This window comes from Bubalus kerabau, chromosome 20, assembly GCF_029407905.1.
Source record: "Bubalus kerabau isolate K-KA32 ecotype Philippines breed swamp buffalo chromosome 20, PCC_UOA_SB_1v2, whole genome shotgun sequence".
Classification (NCBI taxonomy): Eukaryota; Metazoa; Chordata; class Mammalia; order Artiodactyla; family Bovidae; genus Bubalus; species Bubalus kerabau.
Genome location: NC_073643.1, coordinates 10,543,343 through 10,558,854, shown reverse-complemented (window position 1 = coordinate 10,558,854; position 15,512 = coordinate 10,543,343). Strand labels below are relative to the sequence as shown.

At 38.9% G+C, this 15,512-nt stretch overlaps 1 long non-coding RNA gene across 1 annotated transcript in view; it reads right to left on the bottom strand.

Moving 5' to 3' along the window:
* Positions 1–1,788: 1,788 nt before the first annotated feature.
* The window catches only part of LOC129634749 (uncharacterized), a 134,645-nt gene continuing 120,921 nt past the window's right edge, over positions 1,789–15,512 (bottom strand). The window contains exon 3 of the long non-coding RNA XR_008705865.1: positions 1,789–2,692. This is a non-coding gene — a long non-coding RNA (uncharacterized LOC129634749). The remainder of the gene's footprint in view (positions 2,693–15,512) is intronic.

Below are 15,512 nucleotides of genomic sequence, written 5' to 3'. Positions count from 1 at the left end.
GAAAAATATTCTTAAGTTTAATTTCACAAAAGTCATAAAATCCTTTTATGAATTTTATCATATGTAAAATAATATTAAAATAAAATTGGAAGGTCTGAGAATATAACCTCAATGTATGTAATAAATAATTTATATGAATGCTATTTGAAGAAATTCTATAAATGAAAAAAATTAAAAAAAACCTAAGTCCCTGGCAAAGTTACTTAGGAAACTTAAGAAAATGCAACTGTACAAATTACCAAGGAAATAAAATGAAAACAATGAGATAGTTTTTTCACCCTCTAGACTGGCAATAAGGACTACCATAAATTTCTTTCTTTGTGTAGCTCCTGATATTTAAGAAATTTTCTGTCAAACACTATTTAAATACAAGAGAAAGTAAAGAGACATCAGTGACCTCAAATGACAAGGAATACAGTCTTTGCAAAAATAGTCTGGCAAAGCCAGTTAGTAAATGAATCAGGACAGCCTCCAATAATCCATTCTTCAAGAAGATACAACAATTATAAATATATACATGTACAAAATAACTGTGCCTCAAAATATATGAAGGACATATTGAGAGAATTACAACAGAATTTGGAAATAAACATTTCTAAAATAATAGTTGGAGACTTTGATGCCCGTACTTTCTATGATGGGTTGATGTTCTAGATAGAAAATCAATAAGGAAATAGAAAACCTGACACTATGTTAGAAATCATTAGACCTAACAGACATTTATAGAATATTCCCTTCAACTACAGTAGAATACACAGTCTCAAGTGCACAGAGCATACACAATCTTCTTTATCGAAAAAGAAACTAAACTCAAAGTTAGCAGAAGGAAGTAATAAACATTAGAAACAAATTAATGGAAAGTAGAAAAATAAGAGATAACTCACAAAATTAAAAGCTGATTATGAAAAAAAAATCAATACTTTGACAAATGCAAAGAAAACACAGTGAAACACCACTTCGAACCTGCTAGAATAACTATAATTTTAAAAAGTGGAAGTAAATGTTGGTGAGGATGTGGAGAATTTAGGACCCCACCCCTTGCTGTTAGGAATGTTAAATGCAGCTACTGTGGAAAAGAGTTTGGTAGTTCCTTAAAAAGCATTAAATTCTTAAACATAGAATTACCGTAAGACTCAACAATCACACTCCTAAGAATACACCGAAGAATTGAATTCAGGGATTCAAAATGTACACAAATATTGATTGCAGCTCTGTTCACTACAGTCAATATGTGAAACAACCCAGGTGTCCATCAACAGATGCCTAAACAGAATATGGTACATACATATAATGGAATGTTGCACAGCCATGAAAAGGAAAGAAGTTGTAATACATGCTACAACAACAAAGAATCCTGAAAATGTATACTCAGTGAAATAAGCCAGTTACAGGTCAAATATTGCAAGATCAACTTAAATGTCTAGAATGGGTAAATTCATACAGAGAGAAAGCAGGGTGGACATTGTCAGGGGTTAGGGTAATGTGAGAATGAGGAGTATTATTTAATAGTTACAGAGCTTCTGTTCGGGGTGATGAAAAAGTTTTAATGGCAATAGTTGTAGGACACTGTAAATATAACTAATGCCACAAAACTGTAGCTTTAAAATGCTTAAAATGGCAAATTGTATGTTATATATATTTCCACATAATAAAAATTTGAGGAAAAAATCAGTGCTATTATAAAGTGAAGAAATTAATATTAATACACAGGAAGGTACTTCTTGATACATCTTGGAGGACAATTTGTCACTATCAAAATATAAAATATTTATGGATGGACACAATGTATTTTTCTTTTTTGATAGATTTGTAGGACCTGAAACATACCAAGTTACTTCCAGTCTGGAAAAGCGCAGCCTTGAGTGTAAAGTTCAATGATTCACCACAACCTCTTTCTGCCTACTGGTTAGGGTGAAGGGTGTCATGGAAAGGGGAATCATATTAAATGAAAATCACTTTCTTCTAATGACTCAAAATGGTTACAATGTGGCAAGTATGCATTTTATCTCTTACCTCATTGCCTTCCTGGAATAAGACCATATTCTACCAACTCCTCCTGGGGCAAAATACAAGACCAGCCAGAATAACAGTTGCAATGCAAATGAAAGCCAATAATTGGGGAGTTTGAGGCTGTTGTTTTATTTTGGTTTTCTCTTCTGTTTTTTAACATAAAATACTTGGCAATAGGAAAAGTCGTCTTGTATTTATTTGGCCCAGGATAGTCAGTTTTCATTTATCCCTCTCCTGTATTCTAATAAATTGGAAACCATCAGTGACAATGTACAGGGAGAAAGAAAAAACCACAATTTGAAACACAGTCGAGAACAGAACCTGAAAGCTAAATTGTGGGTCAGAGACGGAAGGAGCAGAGGGATTTAAGATACTGAATGTCCTCTGGGAAAGAAAAGTGAAAGTGAAGTCGCTTAGTCGTGTCGGATTCTTTGCAGCTCCTCCATCAATGGGATTCTCCAGGCAGGAATACTGGAGTGGGTTGCCATTTCTTTCTCCAGGGGATCTTCCCTACCCAGGGATCGAACCCAGATCTTTCTCATTGCAAGCCGACGATTTAACCGCTGAGCCACCAGGGAAGTCGAAGCTAGATGTACTGAAAACAGGGAGTAATTCAGGAAGCCCAGGATCAGGCGAAGATACTTGATCAGCCCAAGAGTCAAGAAAAACCTTTAGGGCCCATCTAGGGAAGAACAGACCAAGATTTTTATATTTGACTACTTACATCAGTTAATTTTTTCCTGAGTACAAACCATCTCAAAACAACCTACTGTATAGCACTGGGAACTCTGCTCAGTTACACAGCAGCCTGAATAGGAGGGGAGTTTGGGGGAGAATGGATACAGGTATGTGTATGGCTGAGTCCCTTTGCTATCTATCTGAAACTATCACTATGCTAAGTCACTTCAGTCGTGTCCGACTCTATGCGACCCCATAGACGGCAGCCCGCCAGGCTCCACCGTCCCTGGGATCCTCCAGGCAGGAACAGTGCAGTGGGTCGCTATTTCCTTCTCCAATGCATTAAAGTGAAAAGTGAAAGTAAAGTCGCTCAGTCGTGTCCGACCCTCAGCAACCCCATGGACTGCAGCCTACCAGGCTCCTCTGTCCATGGGATTTTCCAGGCAAGAGTACTGGAGTGGGGTGCCATATCACAACTATTCACTATTATTAATCATCTATACTCTAATATAAAATAAAAAGTTAAAAAATAAAAACACACACAGTGACTTTAAACAACATTCATTTAGTTGATATATCCGTGGATTAGCCATTTGGGTTGGGTTCAGCTGGATGGTTTCTCTGGTCTCATCTGCATTAATCACGCGTACGTGTTCAGCTGCAGGATCATCTCCAGGGCTAATCAGTGGGTAAGACTCAGACAGCTCCAGCTAAGATGTCTTCTGGTCTACGTTGTCCCTCATCTTCCAGAAGGCTCGCTCAAGATCACTCACAGAACAGCTGGGCAACTTCCCAAGAGAGCAAGCACAAGAATTCAAGTCCTTCCACTGTGTTTTATTAGTGAAGCAAGCTCCAAGTTCAGCGCAGATTCAAACAGCAGGGAAACAGACTTCACATCTTACTGAGAGAAGTGCAAAGTCACAGGGGTATTGATACAGAACAGGAATAACTGTAGCCATGTTTGTAATCAATACAAGACTTTGTAATCAATACAAGACTTCATGTCCTCAAACAATCAAGAAGCAGAATCTGAATTTATCTGTGTATAAGACTGTCCCAGGAACTATGATTTTTAAAAAAGTAAAAATAGGTTTTTATTGCTTTTTGGTGAGTGCCTGTTCTCTGTGCAGATTTTTCTCTGCATACCTATGGAGAAAAATAGTGGTCTGGGATTTATGGAAGGCACATATGTTCCTCTGAATGTATTCCAAACAGCTATGATTTTGGAGCTACAGCTACAGAATGAATGCCCAGTTGTTGCCTTTTAGTGGTTTCGAGTCTTTGGGGAACCCCAGATGGAAAATGTGCCTGGGAAAAAGAAATGAAATAAGGATCCATTCTCTTTCAATAAGGTGATGATTTGATTAGAAGTTTAAGGATTAGCAGAATTTGCCAGACCATTAAAATCAGGAAAGGTAGTCCCAATAAAGAGGAGAGTGTAGTAAGAGATAACTAAGTACATTGTACTCAGCAAAGGGTGAGTGATTCAGTGCAGAAGGCTCAGCTATAAGAGCCCAAGAAGCAGTGAAGACTGGCTATAGACTTTTACCAAGTGCAGAACACAGGACTCTCTCCCACCAGATGCAAAAGTGTCTGCACAGGCTCCCACACCTCACTCTGACCACTTGTTTTATTAATGGCATAGTTCATGTCAGAGACTATATTGTTCAGCCACTAAGTCATGTTCGACTCTTTGCTATGCCATGGACTGCAGCATGCCAGGCTCCCCTGTCCTTCACCATCTCCCTGAGATGGCTCACATTCATGTCCATTGAGTCAATGATGCTATCCAACCATCTCATCCTCTGTTGCCTGCTTCACCTCCTGCCTTCAATCTTTCCCAGCACCAGGGTCTTTTCAAATGAGTCAGCTCGATTGAAAAACCCACAATTCAAGCGGAACACCTTCAGGTTTCCATGAAGGCAGGTACCCTGCTGCCACATTGTTCTGTCTACCATTTTATCCCTCATCTTCTGCAGAATGGGGATACTGTTGGCTTCACATGTGTCCATGTGTCTCTCAATATTAGACATCCCAAAGTTGAATGATCCACTTGGGAGCTGGAATGATACTCTTTTATAGCATTTCCCACACTGTCACTTCATGCCAGAAAAGTTACTTCTCTCCAGAGATTTGTTTTTGGTATAAAATTGCATCCTGGCACAGTCTTGATTCGTATTGACAAGCTTCCTTGTTTACTGTTGTTCATCCTTAAGATGCTGCCTCATTAAAGACAGAAAGGTTAACAACTGAACCCTGTTTGCCTCAAGTAAATCACTCAATTTTCTGGAGCTCACTGCAAACAATCTGCTCCAAAAGAGCTAATTAGGGCTGAGAATACAAAATGGGAGTCCGGATGGCACCATTTGCATCATCTCAATTGCAGGCTTCTTTTTCCCCTTCACATCAAAAGAGTCATTCTGTGAAAGTCAATCTCCTTTTTTTTTTTTTTTCCCCTTGAAAGGTAAATGTGCACTGAAGATGGGCATCCATACACTGTGGCATTCTGATGTCAGTGATGGCTGCAGAGGCAGAATGAGGGCCATAGAATGTAAGAAAACACTTCTCAGCTTCCTCGAGCTGAGCTCATGGTGGCTGACAGGCTCTTAAAGGTGCTGGGACGGCCATCCATGTGCTTAGGAACCACAGAGTGGGATTTCTGGATGCAGCCCTGGTAGAAACACCCTGCTTTCTCTGTGTGTGTGTGTGTGTGTGTGTGTGTGAAGGAAGGGAGAGGCCTGTCAATAGATAGAAGTAGCTCTTTTCTCATGTGTCAGTTTGGTTTTGTGATGAACACACCAGCCCAAACAAACTGGTTTGACTCAACAACACTTTATTAATGCTTGATGTCTATAAGGTGAAGGGGTAGTTCTGCTGATCCGAGCCTGGCTCAGCTAACCAAGGCTGGGCCAACTCATGAGTTTGCAGTCGCCACTAGGTCCAGTGGAGACAGGGCTCAGCTTGGATGGCTCATCTCTAGTCCATATGGAACTTCATCCTCCTACAGGCTAGCTCAGGCTAATTAGCATGGCAGCTTGGCAGGTTTCTCCGGGACTGAACCAAAGCATGCTAGGCTTCTTGGCCCAGATTTGGAACTGGCAAGGCATTCCACCTACCACATTCCATGGGCCAATGCAAGTCCCAGGGCCAGGCTGGATTTAAACAGTGGGGAAAATGACTTCAGCTCTTGAGGAGTTACAAAGTCACTGAAAAAACGGGCATAGAGATAAAGATGGAGAATTTACCAAAGTCATAAGGGATTACTAACTTTGTTATGAGCAAAATCTCAAGATGAAACAAATTATATGTACTTTAGTTATTTTGATAAACAAACAAAAAATAAATGTGTTCTTTAGTTATTATATCAACAAATAGGGTGGGTTAGGGTTGTGTGGGAATCTGAAGCAGGGTAGGTTGATGTACCATTCACTTTTCCAACTTAATCTTGCTCACTGGTTTGGGAAGCTCTTTGATAAGATTTTTAACGTACCAAATTGTGATAGATAACTTTAGTAGGTGTGAATAAAGGGTTTCTCTCCCTAACAGCACTTAATAAACCTTTTGTATTCATTCAGACACAAAACAGCTCAGAGAAGCAGGTGAGGATAGTTTTGTGAGACAGGGCATCTGAGTGAGCAATCGCTCAGACAGCATCGGCCCTTTGCCTGTATCTCACTGTATTAGAGAAAGAGGTGGTGAGGTCCTGAGGCTTTCGGTTTTAGGGAGTCCAAACGAATGTATAAGAATAGCTAAAGGCTGATACCATTGATTAATTTAGACAAACTTCAGGAAATTCAAAATTGAATCTTTAGAAGATCGAAAGGATTATGGCTAGTTTCAGTTGCTTCTCTCTTCAACTATGGTAAGCCTTGGAAAAAAGCATCATGGCACGATGGGAAAAAGATAAGACACCAGTTTAGAGTCTAATCTACACTGAGTTTCATCAGTTTTAATTCTAGGAATGACACTATACTTAGATAGAAGGCAGGGAATTCTGAAAAGTAAATAATAACAGCCAAATAGAAAAAGAAAACTTATTCCAAAATATCCCTGAACCTAGAGTGATCATCCCTCCCTTGACTCTGGTATTCCTTGGCCTGTATTCAAAGCAGCCCCAAATGCAGAAATACTCATCACACAAACAGAAAAAGCTCCAGGAGAAGCCTTCTAGTTTTGTTCTCAACTGTCATCCACATGTTAAATTACTCCAGAAGAGTTCTATTACATATATTTAGAAATTTATCTTTTTTTTATTTCTCTTCTTTTATTGCTGATGTTCCTAGTTTCCTATTTTCTGATGTCATTTATCTGCTGTCTAAAGAAATTCCTTTAGTCATCTTTTTTAGAGTACATCTATGGGAAGGACTTCTTTTAGATTTCCTTCATCTAAGATGTATTTATTTCAGCTTTATTCCTGAAGGATACTTTTTCTGCATATAAAATTATAGGCGAACCATTCTTTTTTTTTTTTTTTCAGCATCTTAAAAATGTTATTTAACTTTGTTCCAGACTCCATCCCTTTTTATGAGAATTCTGTACTCATTTGAATCATTATTCATTTATAACTGAGGCATGTTCTTTCTAGCTTATTTCTAGAATTTTTCTTTGCCTCTGATCTTTGACCATTTTTTTAATAATATATCTTGGTATTGATTTCTTTGCATTTTTCCTGTTTGAAGTTTGCTGAGCATCTTGAATTTGTATGCTTATATCTCTCAAAAATGTGGGCTATTTTAGCCATTATTTCTTCAAATAGTTTTTTTACCCTTGTTCTTCTTTTTTAATCATCAAAGATTATAATTGTGCAAGATTGAGAAGTGTAGAACAAAATACAAGTACTGGAGGACAATTGCTCTACAATGTTGTGTTGGCCTCTGCCACACATCAACACGAATCAGCCACAGGTATACACATGTGCCCTCCTTCCTGAACCCATCTCCTTCCCCATGCTGCCCCTTTATCACAGAACACTGGGTTCAGCTCCCTGTCTTACACAGCAAATTATCACTTGCTATCTGTTTTACATATTGATAATGTACATGTTTCCATGCTATTCTCTCAATTTGTCCCACTCTCTATGTCCCCCACTGTGTCCACAAGTCTCTTCTCTATACCTGCATCTCCACTGCTGCTCTGAAAATAGGTTCATCAGTACCTTCTTTCTAGATTCTATACACATGGGTTAATATACAATATTTGTCTTTCTCTTTCTGACTTAATTCACTCTGTATAACAGGCTCTAGGTTCATCCACCTAATTAGCACTGATTCAAATGCATTCTTTTTTATAGCTGAATAATATTGATGCCTTTGATCTGTGGTGCTGGAGAAGACCCTTGAGAGTCCCTTGGACTGCAAGGAGACCCAACCAGTCAATCCTAAAGGAAATCAACCCTGAATATTCATTGGAAGGATTGACGCTGAAGCTCTAGTACTTTGGCCACCTGATGTGAAGAACCAACTCATTAGAAAAGACCTTGATTCTGGGAAAGATTGAAGGCAAGAGGAGAAAGGGATGACAGAGGACAAGATGGTTGGATGGCATCACCGACTCAATGGACATGAGTTTGAGCAAGCTCTGGGAGATGGTGAAGGACAGGGAAGCCTGGTGTGCTGCAGTCCATGGGGGTCACAAAGAGTCAGACATGACTGAGTGAATGAACAACAACAATATTCCATTGTATCTATGTACCACAATTTCTGTATTGGTTTATCTATCAATGGACACCTAGATTACCATGTCCTAGCTATTGTAAAGAGTGCTGCAATGAACATTGGCGTGCATGTGTCTCTTTCAATTATGGTTTTCTCAGGGTATATGCCCAATAGTGGGATTGTTGGGTCAATTGGTAGTCTATTCCTAGAACTACTTTTGTTATTATTTCTTCAAATAGTTTTTTAATATTCAGTCCATCTTCTTTTCCTTTTTTTGGGGACACAAATGCCATTTCACGATTTAAGTTGATTATCATCTTTTGTATTTTAATATAGTGCTACTAGATTATGTCTTATCTGTCACCACATACTTTGAGTTTTACTTCTCACTTTTCTCCATAAATATAGACCAATTTGCAACCAAGTTGACCCTTTTAGTCTTTTTTTCTTTGACCACACTGCATAGCATTCAGGCCCCAACCAGGGATCAAACCCACGTCTCCTGCAGTAGAAGCACAGAGGCTTAACCACTGGATCACCAGGAAAGTCCTCAAACTGACTCTTTTAGTTTAGATAAAAACTAACTTCTAAGATTAGGGTTAAAAAAATGGAAGCATGTGGAAGATATTAAAAAACTGAATATTTTTTTAAAAATATAAATTTATTATTTTAATTGGAGGCTAATTACTTTACAATATTGTATTGGTTTTGCCATACATCCACGGGTGTTAAAAAAAAAAATGTAACCCCATTTAGATTAGTGCCTGGCACAGAATGGTGTCTCCGTGAGCCAGAGAACATGAGGGTCTTTTCTGTACATTCCCACTATAACTCTCCAACCATATTGTGAACAACACTATCATCTATACTGGTATTTTTATTAACAGACTATTAGCATTGAAAAATGAGTAGCCAATAAAAACTGAGAATAAATTAGCATGCATTCATATAATGAAATACTGCAAAGTCACAGAAAAATATTCTACTCTTTGAGACTATTTAAAGATAGGAGAATTTTCTACAATGTATGTTGTTAAGCAACTAAGGAAGACACGAAATTTTTATATCAGATAATTACAATTTTCGGTAAAATTTTGTAGGGGTTTTCTGAAAGCAAATAGCCCTAGTTGGTTACAGGATAATGAATTTTCTTTTTTTTTATTTACCTTTCAGTTTTTTCAAATGTTCCATCTTGAACATATATTACTTTCTAATCAAGAAAATGAACAAAAAATAAATAACATTCAATACATTAGTGTCTGAAGTGATTAGGGTATTCTGATGTTGTTCTGTGCTGCTGGTGTCCTGTGGGTAAATACATAATCCATTTTAGATGGACAGCTTTGTTCTGCTCTGAAGGGTCCCTAAGTGCTGAGGATTCTCACATATAGAAAAGTTTAAAGATTTTATTTCAGAAAAACCTTTTTGTCATCTGTCCAGTGGGGCACGTAGATTGATTCTTGGCCTGGAGTCCAAGAGGGCACAAGTGGACTGCCTTCTCTGAGATCTTCCAAGTTAATACTCCAAAGCAGTTGGTAACAATAGCTGGCCCTAGGTCTGGAGACAAGTATTTTGTGGCCCCAGGATAATATTAATAGTGCAGACCCCACACCTGCTCTGATTTCTAGAAGTTCTTTATGAACTAGGAGATTGGACATTTGTTGTGATGTGAGTTATGAACATATTTTCCAATGACATTTATCTGTTGACATTGTTTAGTATGTTTTCTTTCTGCAGTCAATGTAATCAATTATTTCTGAGCTGATTTCTGCTATATGAGTGATGGTTTAAAAAGACTCCTACATTCTAATGTGTCTATGTTTACATCTGATAACATTATGCTTTCATTTTTGTGTTTAAATTGTTGAACTTTCTATTGCAGAATAGATACATATGTGAATGTATATAAACTATCATTATAAAGCTGACTGAGTTTTTAAAATGGAACATACCTATGTGATCAGCACTCAGATGAAGAATCAGCACGGTAACAGGATGCCTGAAGCCCCCAAGACCTCTCTCAGTCACAAGCACCCACCTCTCAAGGTTAAACACCATCTTGACTTTAGAGAAAACAATCTTGAGATGCCTCACAGAATTCCCCTCGCTTCACACTCTGAGTGCCCAGAAAATTATTCAGCCCTGGATAATAGTTTATTGAGCAGAACCACTTACAATAATCAGAATAATTACCCATATTGCCAATAGGAATGGCTTTGTACACACAGAGGAGAGGGTATGGCAGGCATTTATGGATGAATCAAACATTTATATAAAACATCTGGGACACTGTAAAGATAAAAATTACATAAACTTAAAGATTAAAATAAAATCCTGAGGAGGCTGCCTTTCCCATCCCCACAAAATAATTTTTATTCTTATTGAGTGTGCCATTCCTTTAATGAATGACAAGATTTTTACTACTTTCATTGTTGTTTAAAATGAACCAAAATTATTAATAATGTATCTTTCCTTCCTTTAATGTCCATCTAACTTGCACGGCAAACTCCAGAATTTAGGGAGGCTTACTGATAATACCTTGAAGAAAGCATGGTTTATATGCTCAAAGAAAGGCAAGAAAACCAATTTTAATGAGGCTGGAAGTTAGTCATTTTTTGCTGTGTAAAGTCAGAGGAATCAAATATTTAGAGGTTCACAGATAAATAAAAGGAACTGGAAGGGAGTATAAGATAAGGTCAGAGAAGTGGGCTGGTGAGCAACTCCTGAGAAAGTGGCATGTTTTTATCATAAAAGGGGCAAAATAAAATGTGGGAGACAAAAAGAATACGGTTAAATTGTGTTTCACAATTATTGAAATATTGAACAGATGACTTCTCTGAGTGGATCAAAAATGTTAAAGCTTATAGCCTGTATATGGAGATAATAAGGAATTTTGTAGCTCAAAACTAGAGGAACAGCAGTTTTGAGCAAATTTCAACAACTTAAGAAAAATCTACCTTCTTCATTGCATTGACAGTTCTATTCCAAGGTTACCTGTAACCTTCCAATTACTAAATTTGATTCTTTTCAATTCTCATTTTACTTGACCTCTCTCTAGTTCTTGATGCTATTGATCACTGTCTCTTTCTTGGAATTTGTCCATCCTTTCAGTTCAGTTCAGTCGCTCAGTCATGTCCCACTCTTTGAGACCCCATGAGCTGCAGCACACCAGGCCTCCCTGTCCATCACCATCTCCCGGAGTTCACTCAAACTCATGTCCATCGAGTTGGTTGGTGATGCCATCCAGCCATCTCATCCTCTGTCGTCCCCTTCTCCTCCTGCCTTCAATCTTTCCCAGTCCATCCTTTGGCTTTTGTGAAATTACTTTCTCCTTTTCTTATCACTTCTGCTCAATCCCTGTTAGCAAGAACTTGTGTCCAACGATTACTCAGAAGTGACCCAGGGAAAAGAAGTAACAGGGGAGGGTCGAGTAAGGAGGCAAAGATAATAAAAGGAAATGTGACTTAGTTTACTGCTATGGGTTGCTAGAGGGCTTCCCTGGTGGCTCTTTGGGAAAGAATCCACCTGCCAATGCAGGAGAGGCCAGTTCGATCCCTGGTCTGGGAAGATACCCCAGAGAAGGAAGTGGCTACCCACTCCAGTATTCTTGCCTGGGAAACCCCATGGACAGAGGTGTGTGGAGGGCTACAGTCCATAGGGTCACAAAGAGTCAGACCTGATTGAGCACAAGCACATACACACACACGCACACAGGATGCTAGGCTCAAATCCATTTGATACTATCTTAATTGGGTTTCTCCCAGAAGCAGGGTCAGACATAAGGATTTGTGAGCAGGTAATTTAACTTGGAGTTTTCCCAGGAGATAGGAGCAAAAGACTCAAGAGACAGAGAGAAAAAGAAAAACCTCCATATGAAGGTCACCACGGAGGGTAACTTGGGCTTGATTCTTTCTGGAACCCTCTAAAGAACACACAGGACACTTCTCAGAATTGTCCACCTGAGGACTGTCCAAAAGAATTTAGCCATCAGCTCCTATACCATTATCTATGTATTAAAGGTTACCTTGGGGTCATCAACTCCTTGCATTTCCAGACTGTGCACAGATAAAAATTTGACAGACTCTTACCAGTGTCTGAAGTGTTAGAGAAACCTGGAATATGAAGTGGAACACAGGTGGCCTAGCCTGAAGGTGGAATGCTGTCCACATGAGGTCCACAGGAACTGTCTGCTGGAGGACAGCTAAAATCAAGTTGGGTCTGGTCACAACTTTTCCATAAGATGGTATGAAAAATACCCAAATGAACTTTTTGGCCAAATATAGGAATATATAAGTATATATAAGTATTCTAAAAGAAGGAAGTCAAGAGATACCTGGAGGAATAGGCAAGTTGGCCTTGGAGAACAAAATGAAGCAGGGCAAAGACTAACTGAATTCTGCCAAGAGAATGCATTGGTCATATTAAATACCCTTTTTCAATAGCGCAAGAGATGACTTTACACATGGATGTCACCAAATGGCCAATACCAAAATCAAAATGATTATGTAACAAGACCTGGAGCTGACTCTGGCTCAGATCACCAGCTTCTCATAGCAAAATTCAGGTTTAAACTAAAGAAAGATGGGAAAACCACTAGGCCAGCCAGGTATGACTTAAATCAAATCCCCTATGAATATGAAGTGGAGGTAACAGACAGATTTAAGGGATTAGAACTTGTAAACAGTGTGCCTGAAGAACTATGGATGGAGGTGCGTAATATCGTACAGGAGGCAGTTAAAAAAAAAAATCCCAAAGAGAAAGAAAAGCAAAAAGGCAAAATGGTTATCTGAGGAGGCCTCACAAATAGCTAAAGAAAGAAGAGAAGTGAAAAGCAAGGGAGAAAAGGAAAGGTATAGCCAAATAAATGCATATTTCCAAAAAACAGCACAGAGAGACAAGAAGGCCTTCTTCAATGAACAGTGTGTAAAACTAGAAGAAAACAATAGAAGGGGAAAGAGTAAAGATCTCTTCAGGAAGATTGGAGATATAAAGGGAACATTTTGCCCAAAGATGAGCACAATAAAGGATATAAAAGGTAGAGACTTAGTAGTTGCTAATGAGATCAAGAAGGGATGAAAAGAATACACAGAAGAACTGTATAAAAAATATCCAGATGAAGTGGATGACTGAAATGGTGTGGTCAGCCACCCAGAGCCAGACATTCTGGAGTATGAAATCAAGTAGGTCTTAGGAAGCACTGCTGTAAATAAAGCTAGTGGATGTGATGGAATTCCAGGAGAACTATGAAAAACCCTAGAGGATGATGCCATCAATGTGTGGCAGTCAATATGTCAGCAAATCTGGAGACCCAGCAGTCACCACAGGACTGGAAACAGTCAATCCCCATCCCAATTCCCAAGAAGGGTAGTACTAAAGAATGTGCTAACCATTGGACAATTGCACTCATCTCCCACACTAGTAATGTCATGCCTAAAATCTTGCATGCTGAGCTTTAGCATTATGTGAACCAAGAACTTTCAGATGTCCTAGCTGGATTTAGAAAAGGAAGAAGAAGCAGAGATCAAATTGCCAACATTCTCTGGATCATAGACAAAGCTAGGGAATTCCAATTTATCTACCTCTGTTTCATCAACTATGCCAAAGTCTTTGACTGTGTGGATCATAATAAACTGTGGAAAGCTCTTAAAGAGATCGGAATACCAGACCATCTTACCTGCCTCCTGAGACACGTGTATGCGGGTCAAGAAGCAACAGTTATAACCCTGTATGGAAAAACTGATTGGTTCAAGATTGAGAAAGGTGTACGACAGGGCTATCTGCTGCCACCCTCTTTGTTTAATCCTCACACTGAGCACATCATGAGAAATGCTGGGCTGGATGAGTTACAAGCTGGAATCAAGATAGGCAGGAGAAACATCAACAACCTCAGACATGTGGATGATACCACTCTAAGAGTAGAAAGTGAAGAGGAACTGAAGAGACTCTTGATGCGGGTAAAGGAGGAGAGTAAAAGAGCCAGCTTAAAACTAAATACTAAAAAAACTTAGATCATGGCATCTGGCTCCATTACTTCATGGCAAATAGAAGGGGAAAAGATGGAAGCAGTGACAGATTTCCTCTTCTTGGTCTCTAAAATCACTGCAGATGGTGACTGCAGCCATGAAATCAGAAGATGTTTACTTCTTGGCAGGAAAGTGATGACAAAACCTAGACAGTGTGTTGAAAAGCAGAGACGTCACTCTGCCGACAAAGGTCTGTGTGGTTAAGGCTACGGTCTTCCCCGTGGTCACATTTGGTAGTGAGAGTTGGATGGTAAAGAAGCCTGAGAGCCAAAGAATTGATGCCTTCAACTATGGTGCTGGAGAAGACTCCTGAGAGTCCCTTGGACAGCAAGATCAAGCCAGTTGATCTTAAGGCAAATCAACCCTGAATATTGGTTGGAAGGACTGATGCTGAAACTCCAATATTTTGGTCATCTGATGTGAACAGCTGAATCATTGGAAAAGTCCCTGATGTTGGGAAAGATTGAGGGCAGAAGGAGAAGAGGGCATCAGAGGATGAGAGAGTTGGATGGCACCACTGGAGTAATTGACATGAACTTGGGCAAACTTTGGGAGACGGTGAGGAACAGAGAGGCCTGGCGTGCCACAGTCTATGGGGTTGCAAAGAGTCAGACACGACTAGGAAACTGAACAACAACAAATACATATATATATTTTTTTTCCCCCTTTCATTCACCAGTCAATCAAAGCATATGTGCTGATTTTTCTATCTATGGTCCTGACCAACGTCCATCTTGGAGTAATTATTTCATTAAGCATATTTATGCTTCTGTAATGAGGATATATATTAATGATACTAAAATGCAACTGTTTTGTTGAAATATCTCTCCAAATTCTGTTGATCTTCTGCAAACTGACGAACTAGTTCCTTTTATATAGGAAAAAGAAAATACTTTTATGACAATTATTATGAAGAGTTGACAACCATAAAAACATATTCATAAACTCATAATCTTCTTGCCGTTGAAGGATGGATGCTAAAGTGGTCTAGACAACATGTTAGCAGTTGGAAAAATGGAATCTGAAACTCCATATTTGTTTTAATTCTTGAGTATTGGTCACTGGGGTAATAATTGGCTGAGGTTTCCTGCTTCTTGCTTGCTGATACACCAGATTTTGAACCTCCACTCCTTTTCTCTTTCCCACA